This window comes from Grampus griseus, assembly GCF_964374135.1.
Source record: "Grampus griseus genome assembly, chromosome: 11".
NCBI classification, from domain to species: Eukaryota; Metazoa; Chordata; class Mammalia; order Artiodactyla; family Delphinidae; genus Grampus; species Grampus griseus.
The window spans coordinates 47,275,356-47,289,242 of NC_139005.1; the positions used below are offsets into that span (position 1 = coordinate 47,275,356).

The 13,887-nt window shown below is 35.6% G+C and overlaps 1 protein-coding gene across 4 annotated transcripts in view; it reads left to right on the forward strand.

Annotated features, from left to right (window-relative positions):
* SLC16A7 (solute carrier family 16 member 7) overlaps positions 1 to 13,887 on the forward strand; it is a 167,961-nt gene that overhangs the window by 57,413 nt on the left and 96,661 nt on the right. The window lies entirely within an intron of this gene.

The following is a 13,887-nucleotide window of genomic DNA, read 5'->3' on the forward strand; positions in this document are numbered from 1 at the left end:
CTGTCTGAGTCATTCTAAGTCATGCTGCTGTGGAACTGGTGGATCTTAATGTGAACGGGAATGTTAGCTTGGCTGGTGTTTAAATCCATTTTCAAAACTAGAACGGATTTCAAAGTTGGCACTTTTAGCTTTTAGTCCTTCTATGAGTCTATATTCTGTGTGATCTTGGTCAAGAGATTAAGCTTCAGTTTCTCTGTATATAAAATAGAGCTAAATATACGGACTTCCTTCACTGGAAGGATATTATAAAAGTAGTAAATTTCAATAATAATAATTATATTATGTTATTATTACTAATATGAATGCAGGTTTTAAAGTAAATGTGGAGGCTTTAGGTATATACTTTTATTATTATCTTTGTCATTTGCACCCTTTAAAAAATAACTATATTTTGAACAAAAATGTTTATGTTGGGAGTTCTCGTATTCATATTTTATTTGTATTGATACATACTCTTTATTACTTACAAAGATTTAATCTAACTTGACCCTCAAAACAATCCTGGTGTAAAGGAGGTCAGGGATTATTATCCCCACTGTGCAGATGAGAAAACTGACCCTCAGCACTGCCAGTGTCTTGTTCAAGACTGTATAACTAGTAACAGAGAGAATTTGAAGTCAGATGTTCTTAATAACCAGTCTATGCTCTTTTCAAAAACTATATTTAATTGGCCGAATTTCCTTTTTGCATTTGGATTGCTACATACTTTATATTATGAGTATTGTGATAAATTTACGAAGTTGTATCACCTGTTTGTCAAGAACAGTTCCTAGACCAACTGTATGGTTATATTCTGCCTTCATTCTCATGTTCATGAACACATCTTCGTATGTCCAGGTGGTAGGCAGAATAGTGGCTCCCCACATCCTAATGCCTTCACCCTGTGAATGTTATGTTGCATGGCAAGGGAGAAGTAAGGCTGCTATTCAGATGACCTTGTGATTATCCTTGATTGTATGTATGGGCCCAATGTAATCACCAGAGACCTGAGAAATGAGAGAAATGGCATGAAAAGGATTCAGCCCAGTGTTGGTGGTTTGAAGATGGAGGAATGCAGCCAGAGTCAAGGGATGTGGGTGGCTTTTAGGAACTAGAAAAGGCAAGGAAACAGATTGTTCCCTTGGCCTCCCACTAACACCCTGATTTTAGCCCAGTGAGATTTCTGACCTCCAGAGCTATGAGATAATAAATTTGCATTGTTTTAAGCCAGTACATTTGTGGTAGTTTATTACAGCTGCGATAAGAAGCTAATACAGCCTGACACTGTGAGATTAGGTGACGAAGCTTGAGAGTAGAGTGGTTTATGCCAGGGTGACTGAAGTCAGTCACGGGGAGATTTGCCTCTGTGGTGTGTTCATTTTTTTGTCCCATGCTAAGCATATAACTGTTGAAGTAGGTTGTAATATGTCATATGGTTCCTTTTGGATACGTGGTTTACTAAGGGAACAGACTTGTCCTTGCCTATTCCTTATTAGTTAAGAGCACAGACTATGGATCCTGAGTATGAGTTGACATTCTGGCTCTGATTCTTACTACAGGCATACTTTGTTTTACTGCATTGTACTTTATTGAGATTCCCAGATATTGCATTTTTTTTCAAATTGAAGATTTGTGGCAACCATGCATCAAGCAAGCCTAGGCACCATTTTTCCAACAGCATTTGCTCACTTTGTAACTCTGTGTCACATATTGGTAGTTTTTGTAATATTTCAAACTCTTCACCAGCAAAATGATTACAACTCACTAAAGGCTCAGATGATGATCAGAATTTTTTAGCAATGAAGTAGTTTTTAATTAAGGTATGTACATTTTTTAGACATAATGCTATTATTGCACACTTAATGGACTACAGTATAGTGTAAACATAAATTTTATGTGTGCTAGGACACCAAAAAATTTATGTAACTTGCTTTATTTTGATATTCGCTTTATTATGGTGGTCTGGAACTGAATCTGCAATATTGCTGAGGTATGCCTGTAATTATGACCTGCCAGAGCGTTCGACTTTTCGTGTGAAGCAAAGACAGTAAAAAGCATCTTTTTCATAGGGTTGCTGTGAGAATGAACTGTGTTAATTTATGTTATGTACTTAGAACAGTACTTGGCACATAGTAGGAGCTATATAAATATTAGCTATTGTTATTATTATTACTTTTATTCCTTAAATACTGTATTCTCTAGGGTCACAGTCTTTGTTTTCATGGATACACAGGAGAGTGTCCAAAATCTTGGGGGGAATGCTTTTGGGGTAGAAGGATTTTAATGAAACTAAATTCTGTCAATTTCATAATTTATCTAACATAATTTTTAAAAATTATATATATTTGATAGCTAATATTTAATATATTTTAAAATAACATATATTTTACTTTTCTTTTTTTAATTGAGGTATAGTTGATGTATAATATTGTATACGTTTAAATGTACAAAATAGTGATTCACAATTTTTAAAAGTTATATACTCCATTTATCATTCTTATAAAATAGATTAAAATCTTTTACTTTTAAATAACTCCCTTCCTTGTTTGCTCTCATTATCACAAACATGTAGATGGGGCAAGTTTTGCATATTCTATAATAATTCACGTCATTTGTCTTTCTATTTTAGACTCTATTGTGTGTCTTTAGGTTTGTTTTGATGTCACTGTTTAAGCATGCAGATTTCTTGGTGCTAGGAAAAGTATGCAGCACCCTGTAAAAAAAGGTCTTAGATTAAAAAAAAAATACTTTGCAAGTGAGAAAAACCTAGTCTGAATTTTCAGACATTCTATGAAGAGAGGAGCCTCTGAACTGGGTGAATAGAAATTGCTACTTCATTCACTGTGTCTGGCAGTGGTGTGGTGGATCTTCTAAAGGCCTGGTAGGAGCATATCTTTGATTAACTTTTTAGACTGTGGGCACAGTAGCTATATTGCAAGGTACAATATATTAATTAATTTAGCCAACAGATGCTACACACTTCCCAATGTCAACAGATAAATGATGTCTGTTCAAGGCTTTCCCAGGACAGTGGGGAAGAACCGATGATCCCTGAAATAGCATCGATTCTAGTAGTAGAGTTAGGCAGGGATGCAGGATCTGTTTATTCCATCTACCGCCCTACACACGGAGGCCAGTAGCAGCATGCCATGATTTCTTACATAGTTTTTAATCATGCATTGTTCTTATGGAATAGCTTGTCTCTGCCTGTTTTCTGACTCCCTAGGTTTTCTCTGGTAATTGGATCCTTAAAAAACTATATCACAGACCTATTGAATATGTGGTTTAAAAACACCAATAATCACATTGTGTGCTTTTAATTAAATGTTATTTCTATTTTCCCTCAAATTTATTTGGCATCTTTGTGGTGTCCTTTAGTCTGTTTCTTCAACTTCTAATTTACAGCCTCACTGCTCCTACGCTTCACTAATTGGCATCTCATTTGCCTGCATATAGTTAAAAAATCACAGAAAATTGGGAGGGGCTTTCCCCAAGGCACTTAACTATGTGGAAATATATAGATCTTTGTGTGACCTCAGAAACTTTTGAACACTGAACATACAAAGGATATCACTCTTTCTTAACTCTGCTTTAATTTTAATCTGAGATTTGACAGAAGGGTAGCAGAAAAAGAGAGAAATTATTTGAATAAAAAAAGTCACTGGAATGAGTTAGTGGAAGGTTTCAAGAAAATTACATACCAAATACCTTGTCATGTCTTCTTTACCTCTATATGCCTTTCTACCTTGAAATCACATCAAGAAATCAGTAGGGAGGTAAGCTGAGCACACTCCACAGTATTCTTCCATTAAAACCAATGCCACTTACTCACTCACTGTGTCCTCATTTCTTTTACATAGACTGTGGATTCTGGGGGTTGATGTTAATGCTGAGAGCAAATATTCAGGCTGAACTGACATATATTTTTGGCCGTCTCTTTAACCCAATTTTTAAATTAAATATTTAGTCTTCACCATTCATGTTATACTCCGGAAATAATGAATTGAGAATTCCTGTTAAGAGTAAATCACTCACCTTTGCTAATGTATCCATGAAAAATGTGGTTAATAATGAGTACATCGGTTTCAGATACAAGGAATATTTCTAAGATATTAAATTCTGATAATCAAATCCTAACATTGCTTAACAGCTTTATGATGTTATGGCAGATGCCCTGAGCAGATAATTTTATGATTATGGTTCTTATCTATAACATGCAAATGTATGTAGAGATGAGTTAAATCACACAAGATTCTACAGTATATGACAACTCTCATAATACTTTATATCTCTATTTTAGGTTTAATAATTAGGCCTTGTTAACTGTATATGAATCTATTTTCCATCATGGAAGAGTGACTGTTTGAGAAAAGAGAACCTGTTTTATTTATCTTGGCATTCCTACTATTCATAACATAATACCTTTTGTATGCTAACTGCTTACTAAACGTTGGTTAAATTGATTAATTAACACAAGGGAAAAAGAGATTGGGCTATCCCTTTGACTCATTCATTTAATTATTAAAATTGATGCTAACCTGGAGAATGTGGCTTGGCTATGTGGTCAAATGGAGTTTCTAATTGAACTTTTCTCCAAAATTTAGGCTTTCCCTTTGTAGGAGCGCCGCCTGCCCTAGTATATACATGGTATAAACAAGACCAGAATGCAGCTCCTCTGTAGGAAGGCACATAGGGAAAAGAGAGTGCCCAGAAATGTCTGTCCTAAGCGTGCATAGTTTGTTTGTTTTTTCTCTTTTTCCAAATTCAGCAATCAGATGTGGAACAGACTGAAGTGTTATTTTACCACAAGTGTCTCCGTAAGGAAACATGAAGCCAGTAGGTAGGTGAGAAGCCTGAGACTCAGAGGGGTTAGGTACTTTGTTCAAGGTCAGAAGTCAAGTGTAGGTCTGAACCTAAGCTTTCTAACACTACATCAAATACTTTTTTAAAAAAGAATCCTTTAGAATAGGGTGAAGAAGGACAGCAAGGAGTTATGCTGCACCACAGTAGGAAATAGCTGGTTCCCCAGGGGGAGGAAGCCTAATGAGTAGGCTGGGGCTCATCACAGGGCCAAACAAAGGCAGAGAAGGTCCATGTGCTCTGTCTGTTGCTGAGGAGGACACTGAGAGAGTCGAGCCCACACAGGGAAACCAGAGACAAATAAAATAATTGAAGCCATAGGATTTTCATCAAGCCCTAGGGTGTGGTGGTGACTCCTATAAACTTTACCTTTGTCATATGACTTTACATTACTTTTCTTCTTTTCCAGCTCTACTGAGATGTACTAATTGACCTAAAACATTGTGTAACTTTAAGGTGTACAATGTAATGATTTGATACACATATATATTGTGAAATTATTGTCATAATAAGGTTAGTTAACACATCCACCACCTCACATAATTATCATTTTGTTGTTGACATGGTGAGAACATTAAAGCTCTACTCACCCAGAAACTTTCAAGAATACAATATGGTATTCTTAACTACAGTCACCATGCTGTACTTATTCACCAGAACTTATTCATCTTATAACTGAAAGTTTGTACTCTTTAACCACCATCTCCTCATTTTCCCTAGCCCTCAGCCCCTGGCAACCGCCACCCTACTATCTGTTTCTATGAGTTTGAATCCACATGTATGTGACATCACACTGTATTTGTCTTTTTCTGTCTGACTTATTTCACTAAGCATATTGCCTTCAAGGTCCATCTATGTTGTCACAAAAGGCAGAATTTCAGGCTTTTTTACGGCTGAATAGTATCTAATGTACACATATAATATATATACCACATTTTCTTTATCCATTCACTTCTATATCTTGGCTGGTTTGAATAATGCTGCAGTGAACTTGGGTGTGCAGATATCTCTTCCAGATAGTAATTTCATATTCTCGGGATGTACACCTAGAAGTGGGACTGCTGTATCATACAGTAGTTCTATTTCTAATTTTTTGAGGAACCGCCATATCGTTCTCCATAGCGGCTACACAAATTTACATTTCCACCAACAGTGTGCGAGGACTCCCTTTTTCCAGCATTTGTTATCTCTGGTCTTTTTGATAATAGCCGTTCTACTTTTTAAATTTATATGTCATGGCATCAACAATTAAAGATTTTATACTTTCATTTAAAGTAACTTTAACATGTTTTAAAGTTTTTGTTAACTTTTACTAAGGATATAAACTTATTTTGAGGTGTGGAAAAATCTCATACCTGGTGAGATGTGACTGGGCCAGTAGATGTAATGTTGCCTTAAGCTCTATTTACTCATATCTTATATTAATGTCTAATGCCTTTGTAGCATTTTTTTTAAAACCAGGAGAAATAATGGCTTCTAATTTACTAATGGCCGTGAAAAGCCAAAGCACATTAAAACTCCAATGTTAGTATTACTGACTATAGTAATAGATGGAAACTACACACTTGATCATATTATCTTATAACATATCCCCCAGGCATACTTGTGTGTGTGTGTGTGCGTGCGTGCGTGCGCAAAGATGGCTGTGGGGTATAAGGGTTGGAAAGCAGCAGTGAGGAGTTATTGACCACTGTGCCATGGTCTGAACTTGTACTAACTGTCCGATTTAGGCAAAGATATTGAGGCTTTACTCAAGTAGAGAAATTGGATGCCGGTATAACAATTGGAAAGCTACCAAATTTATTGAAATAAAATGGTACCTGTGGGAAAGAAGGGAAGGAGATGGATTTGAGTCCTTGTGGAAGTAGACTCTACCAGGATTGGTAATTTGATTTGATGTTAGAGAAGGGGAGACAGTATTGGTGATTCTGACTTTGAGCTGAGTCACTGGCAGGTGCTGCTGCGTTTACTAGAAAGCTGTGAGGCCCTGTGCACGCTGAGGGCAATGGCAGGGAGCTAAGAGGAGTCAGAGGTTCTGAGCTAGAAGGGTATTTCCAAAGTACTCTCTCTCTGAATGTGTTTCCTGTATTGGCTGACTATAGTAAGATCTATTAATTGGGTAACAGTCAAAGAAGGAAGGGTCTTAAATGTTCCCTATACTCAAATCATGCTTCCAGTAATTCTGTTCTATTAGTGAGCCGCTGTCATCAGCAAAAAGAGGGAAATCTGTTGAAATGGTAGAATACCTCTATATTATATGTTTAGGACCTCTTTGATCCCATTATATTTTCCTGTGGTATTTTGAAACCATAACGGAATTATTTTATGCAAGCAAATTTAACTAAAGACTTATTTTCCTTTTATGCTTATCAAGGTTAAAAAAAAAGGATTTCTTTTTACATTATAACTCCAAAGGATAATTAACTCAGAATAGATTTGGGTTGTTTTCTTCTATTATATGCTGATTTCAAACTCCATTATAATTCTAGAATTCAGAAAATAATGGGATCACAGTCAATTATGCTAAATGAATGTTAAGCTTACAGTACTCTTTCCAGGAAAAGAATAGGAAAAAAAATTTATCCAAATGAGAAAAGCAATCCATTAAAAGATTCCCATTGTGTTTGTGAGGTGTTTGATTAGTCTTTTGACTAGTTCACTGCTTTTCCTCACCCAAATATCTATATCTGAGCTTTCCGCCTTGCAGAATTTCTTGCAATTTTTATTCACATGAGAAACTTGGGTTTTCCCCACGAACTCAGTTTTCACTCCTTAGTCATAATGCGAAAAACATCAAAATCTCACAAGGGAAATGTGCGAATGCTGCCTAGAACTTGGGAATAATGTTATAAACAAATTCATTGCCAGGAACTCATTGTCATATTTCAAAGGCAGAATTAATAACCTGTTCCAAGAGCACACATGCTGTTTATCAAGGTTTTCGTCTGAGAGCGTTTCCTCTCTCTCTCTCTCTCATCCCTGAATTATTGAAGAATTTTGGAAACTGGAATTTAAAAAAAAACTCACATTACCACATTTATGGAATTACTTTGAGAATTTGTAACCTTGGCAAAGGTTAGTCACCTTCAGCCATTTTCTCCCCCGGGTTCAGGGTGTATGAGTCTGTTTTGTATTTGGCTTTCCTTTCTCAAAGGTTTATGTAATAAACATCACTGTCTTTGAATAGTAATTTCTTAAGAATTTAATATTGTTGTAACAATAAGCAAAATCATACAAAATAAGTACAAAATGTATTGTTCGCACTCCTGTTCACACTCCTTTAGAATCTAAAAATTCTAATTTTTTTAGATCTTGCGTTATCAGGTTATTTTCTTGATAATGTAATTTTTACATATCAATCTTAGAATATATCTTTGTATTTCTCTTTTTATTTAACTTTAGAACTTTTTGTAATAATACTAAGTAAAAATATTAGTCACACTTATGAGAGCTTTTTAAATTTAGCATTCTTGGTATAATTAATGGCCTGTTTGCTTAATAAAGTTAATAATCATTTATTTGCATAGAATTAAGTCTTATTGTCATTTGGCTTTATAGAAAAGTAGTTGATGAAGCAAATGACTAATGAAATTTTATTCTACCACCTTTTTTGAAAAAAAAAAACTACTTCAGGTATATCTACAGAGTACAGAGTGAAGTTATTATTAATTGATTAGTCACCTATGTTGCATCAGGTAATTTTATCCCAAATAAATGTATTGAACACTTCCTAGCTACTAAGCACTTTGCTGTGTTGGGACAAAGGTATTTGAAGAGTTCTCAGTAAAGACGTCATCTGCTTTTGATTGCTATATGTACTATATAATTGTGAAATCCACATTACAGTTTATTTAGTGTGTTAAAACTTCAGTGTATGCCTAATTTTGTACAAGGCAAAATTTCCTAATGCTTTTATTTTGTTTCGTTATATTTTTTGAACTTAAGGTTTTAATAGAAGACATAAAAATATCACGTCTTATTTTTAAAGGCATTTGCATTATTTAGCTAAATAAATTAGAGGAAATGTCCAGAGATTATTTGTTACTACCTGGTTATTGTAACCATTATATATGTACCTTTAGAAATGCAGCCTATTAAAATCTTTGGGAATCATATTTTATAAGTCATTGCTTATTACCTAAGTCTAAATAATGGCATCTTTCATGTAGGAAATCAAATTCTCCTCATCCATTGACCGTAGAAAGGCTGACCTGCTGTTCAGTGGAGAGGAACATGGACCTTGGACCCACATAACCAAAATTGGAATCCAGGACTCAATGTTTACTAACTATCTGACCTAAGTAACCAAACTCTGACCCTCCGTGTCCTCATACTTTAAATATGTATCATAATGTCTATCTTATGTGGTTTAAAGAATGAGGTCATGGATGTAAATTGTTTGGTACAATAACCTACGTAGAATATGGGAAACACCCACTAAACGATAGCTCTTCATTTCTCCAGAACTTATTGTAAGTTCTTCAAATCCAAAAATGGCAACACTGACCCACCATCAGATTCCCCAGTTCCTGTTGTTGTTTTTTTTTAATTTATTGATTAATTATTTTTGGCTATGATGGGTCTTCGTTGCTGCGCGTGGGCTTTCTCTAGTTGCGGTGAGTGGGGGCTACTCTTTGTTTTAGTGTACGGGCTTCTCTTTGTGGTGGCTTCTCTTTGTTGTGGAGCACGGGCTCAGTAGTTGTGGCTTATGGGCTCTAGAGCACAGGCTCAGTAGTAGTGGTGCACAGCCTTAGTTGCTCTGAGGCATGTGTGGGATCTTCCTGGACCAGGGCTCGAACCCGTTTTCCCCTGCATTGGCAGGTGGATTCTTAACCACTGCACCACCAGGGAAGTCCCCCCAATCACAGTCTTAGGGGAGGACCCTTTGTGACAGAGGGCAGACATTTACAGAATGGCTGGCCAAGTAAGGCATGTCGTTTATGATTAGGCAACAAAATGAAATTATCTGCCTCTCAAGGGATTTAACACATGACCTGGGCCTCTTTATTATTGTTCATAACTGGTCAAGTTATCTAGTCAGACTAGGTGAAGATTCACTGACAGTTTAATTTATATATTATATTACTTTTGCAGTGTGTTCTATTCATGATATTAAACCACATCATTGTACACATATTTGAAAATATGGTTATATAAACATCAGAGAAAGAGAATCAGAAGGTTAAATTTAGCAGAAATTTAATCAGAAGATTAAATTTAACGAAATTGCGAGACTTAGTTACCTTCTTTGACCCAGAATATAATTTAAGCCAAGTTAACTTTACACTATAAAAAGTATGAATTAATGGTGCATGTCAAAGCAAGACCTTCAAGAGGAGATAGAGCTACCTTTCCCCTGATTTGAGAGAAGAAAGAGGGGAGGGCAGAGCAGAGAGTCTCTTGAGATATGTGTGCAAGTTTGCTTCCAGCTAAAAGTTAATGATCAGTTGCCTCTGTTCTCAGCTCTGAGCCCTGAGAAGTGGCAAACTCATGTTCTCTCTCTATTCAGGTAACTTTTAAATTATACAACTTGTACCCATGTTAAGCTACACTTTATTTCTTTTTTTGAATTTTATTTTATTTTATTTTTTTATAAAGCAGGTTCTTATTAGTTTCTATTTTATACATATTAGTGTATATATGTCAATCCCAATTCTCCCAATTCATCCCACCGCCGCCCCCACCCCGCTTTCCCCCCTACGTGTCCATACGTTTGTTCTCTACATCTGTGTCTCAATTTCTGCCCTGCAAACCGGTTCATCTGTACCATTTTTCTAGATTCCACATATATGCGTTAATATATGATATTTGTTTTTCTCTTTCTGACTTACTTCACTCTGTATGACAGTCTCTAGGTCCAACCATGTCTCTACAAATGACTCAGTTTCATTCCTTTTTATGGCTGAGTAATATTCCATTGTATATATGTACCACATCTTCTTTATCCATTCGTCTGTCGATGGGCATGACCTGGCTATTGTAAATAGTGCTGCAATGAACATTGGGGTGCATATGTCTTTTGGAATTATGGTTTTCTCAGGGTATATGCCCAGTAGTGGGATTGCTGGGTCGTATGGTAGTTCTATTTTTAGTTTTTTAAGGAACCTCCATACTGTTCTCTACAGTGGCTGTATCAATTTACATTCCCACCAACAGTGCAAGAGGGTTCCCTTTTCTCCACACCCGCTCCAGCATTCGTTGTTTGTAGATTTTCTGATGATGCCCATTCTTACTGGTGTGAGGTGATACCTCATTGTTTTGATTTGCATTTCTCTAATAATTAGTGATGCTGAGCAGCTTTCCATGTGCTTCTTGGCCATCTGTATGTCTTCTTTGGAGAAGAAATGAACCAATCTATCCTAAACTATACTTTAGATTATAGACATTTTTTATTCCTTTAATATCAACTGATTTCATGTTCTGAGGTTAATGAAAGACAGTGAGAAAGTCTGTAAGTGTTAGCTGATAGAAAAAGATTTTGCTTTTGAGTGGTACTGAGTCAAGGCTAATGAGGTATTCTATGCTTGTATTAGGGAAATAGAGTTTTTAATGTTTTTATAAAACTAACTGTTGTCATACTTAAGCCTCTTGGCTGAAAGATGTCTTAATCACACTTACACTATATAGTACATTATAGAGTCGGCCAAGTCTTCCTTAGTAAGAAAATCTAAAATTTTACTTCACACTGGAATTTTGAAAGTAACTCTGAATCTTTAATCCCTAAAATGTCATTTTAACTTGATATTAGATAACAATATCAAAAGCAATCTTATTTTTCTTATTCTAAATCATAATGATTTATAAATGTCTATGTGTACTTTGCTAAGAAACTGTAAACATGAATTGGGTTTCATTATGAGGCTTAGGTAATTTGTTCCCCAAACATTTGGGACTATATTATAGCAAGATTTGAAGTTATTTGGGGTGATGCTATCTGTATAATTTATATGTAATTAAACACATTGCTTATTAATTTTACAGTTTTCCAAGCTGGTTTCTAAAAATAAAGGTATCTACTCTATACATTTACAGAGTAGTCATATTCCGTACTGAGTTCCCAACATAAAGAGATACATTACTTATGCCACTGGAGCCATAACTTAGATAAATGTATATATTTTCTGTTCTTTCTAAAGTGTCTGGCCATTGTTATCTTTATTCAGCAAGCATCCAAGGCCAGCAAAACTTGTTTTGGTTGTATTTAGACTCACATGATAAAGACGAGTAAACCTCAAAAGCTAAATGTTATTGTGGTGCTACTTATTGCAGATTTCCATTTATATTTCTCTTGAACTGAAATTAAATGTCAGACAGTGATTGATGATTTTGCAGTTGAAATTTGGAACTCATAGAAACCTTGAAGAACCATCACATTTTATATATGAGGATCTGGATCCAGAGAAGGAAAGTAACAAGCGCTATTGAAAGTGCTGGCACTGGTATCAAAAACTCTATTTACTGGGTGACAAATAGAGTTAATGGTTTCTTAGTGTTCACGCTGTTTTTGCAAAGGAAATCATTCTTTAGTCCTCAATACATTTCCATTTGGAGGAATAGCTATATAAGCACTGGCATTTAAGGTGTAGTTGTGCAGTGATATTTTCCAGATGCACTCTAGTGTGGCTGAAACTTTTGTTATCAATTTATTAAAACTTATATAATCCAGTCCTTTGTCTGTATATGGATTTGCTTAGGTATGTGTATGTTCTCAATGTTAGAGAAGAGAGTTTTGCCACTTCTCCTTCTGCTCTACACTAAAGCCATGCTGACAGGTTCATAATTTATAACTTAAATATTCAGGTGGCTGAAGTTTCACTAATTAAGGAAATTTTAAATATGAGTAAAATCAGCATTTGCACATATATATGAAGCATCTTCATGTAAAGTTTGAAACAATCTGCATTCAATCTAAAGATAAAACAATTATTTGACTATCATGGTCAAAAAAACTAAGTTTGAGATCCTGACAGTGTTTTTTTTAAGTTGGGTATGTATAAATTTCTTATCATGTTTTAGCAGACTCTTCAATTCACCTTTGATTATTAGATATTTATATTCAGAACCTGGCTTGCATGTGTTAATATGTAGGTGCTAGTCTAATTCACTGTGTCCATTGGATATTCACCTACTTCTCAGTTTTCTACTGAGAGTATGCAAATCAAATTACCATCAAAAAGTTTGTCTCTGTTCCTTTAGCTCATTATCAGATCTACTCCAAGAATTGCTGAAAAGGTCACCAAGGTCCTTTGACAGTTACCCATAAATATTAACACACACATACATATATATATACACACATGCACACACACATGCATGCATGCATACAGACACATAAGATCCGTCTAAAAGGGAAGGAAACAGAGTATCAGTGCTTTCAATTGTGTAAAAGGTCTACACCCAAGGTGTTGGAAAACTTTGCTTAAAGTCCCAGCATCACAGTTAACTTGCTTTGCCAATCATGGGTAAATCACATAACCTGTAAGAGCCTCTGTGAAGTAAGCTATAAATGGGGGTTATAACAATAATAGGGCTTCCTTCACTTATTTTGTATGAGAATCATGTAAATTTATATAAAACCTTAGCTGGTAGACTCTAAATCCTTACTGAGCACTTCCTAGGGCTGCCATAACGAAGTACCACAGACTAGGTGGCTTGAAACAACAGAAACGTATCCTCTCTCAGTTCTGGAGACTAGAAGTCTGAAATCAAAGTATTGACTAGGCTGTGCTTTCTTGCAAGCTTCTGGGAGAGGATCCTTCCTTTCCTCTTCTACCTTCTGATAGACCCAGGTATGGCGGCATAACTCCAATTTATGCCTCCATCTTCACATGGCATTCTCCCTGGGTTTCTGTCTTCACATGGCCATCTTCTTATAAGGACACCTGTCATATTGGATTAGAAATCCATCATACTCCAGTATGACCTTATCTTAACTAATAACACCTACACTGGCCCTATTTCCAAATAAGGTCATATTCTGAGATTGGAGGTTAGGACTTAAACATATCTGTTTTGAGGGACACAGTTCATTCCAAAACAGGTTGCCTT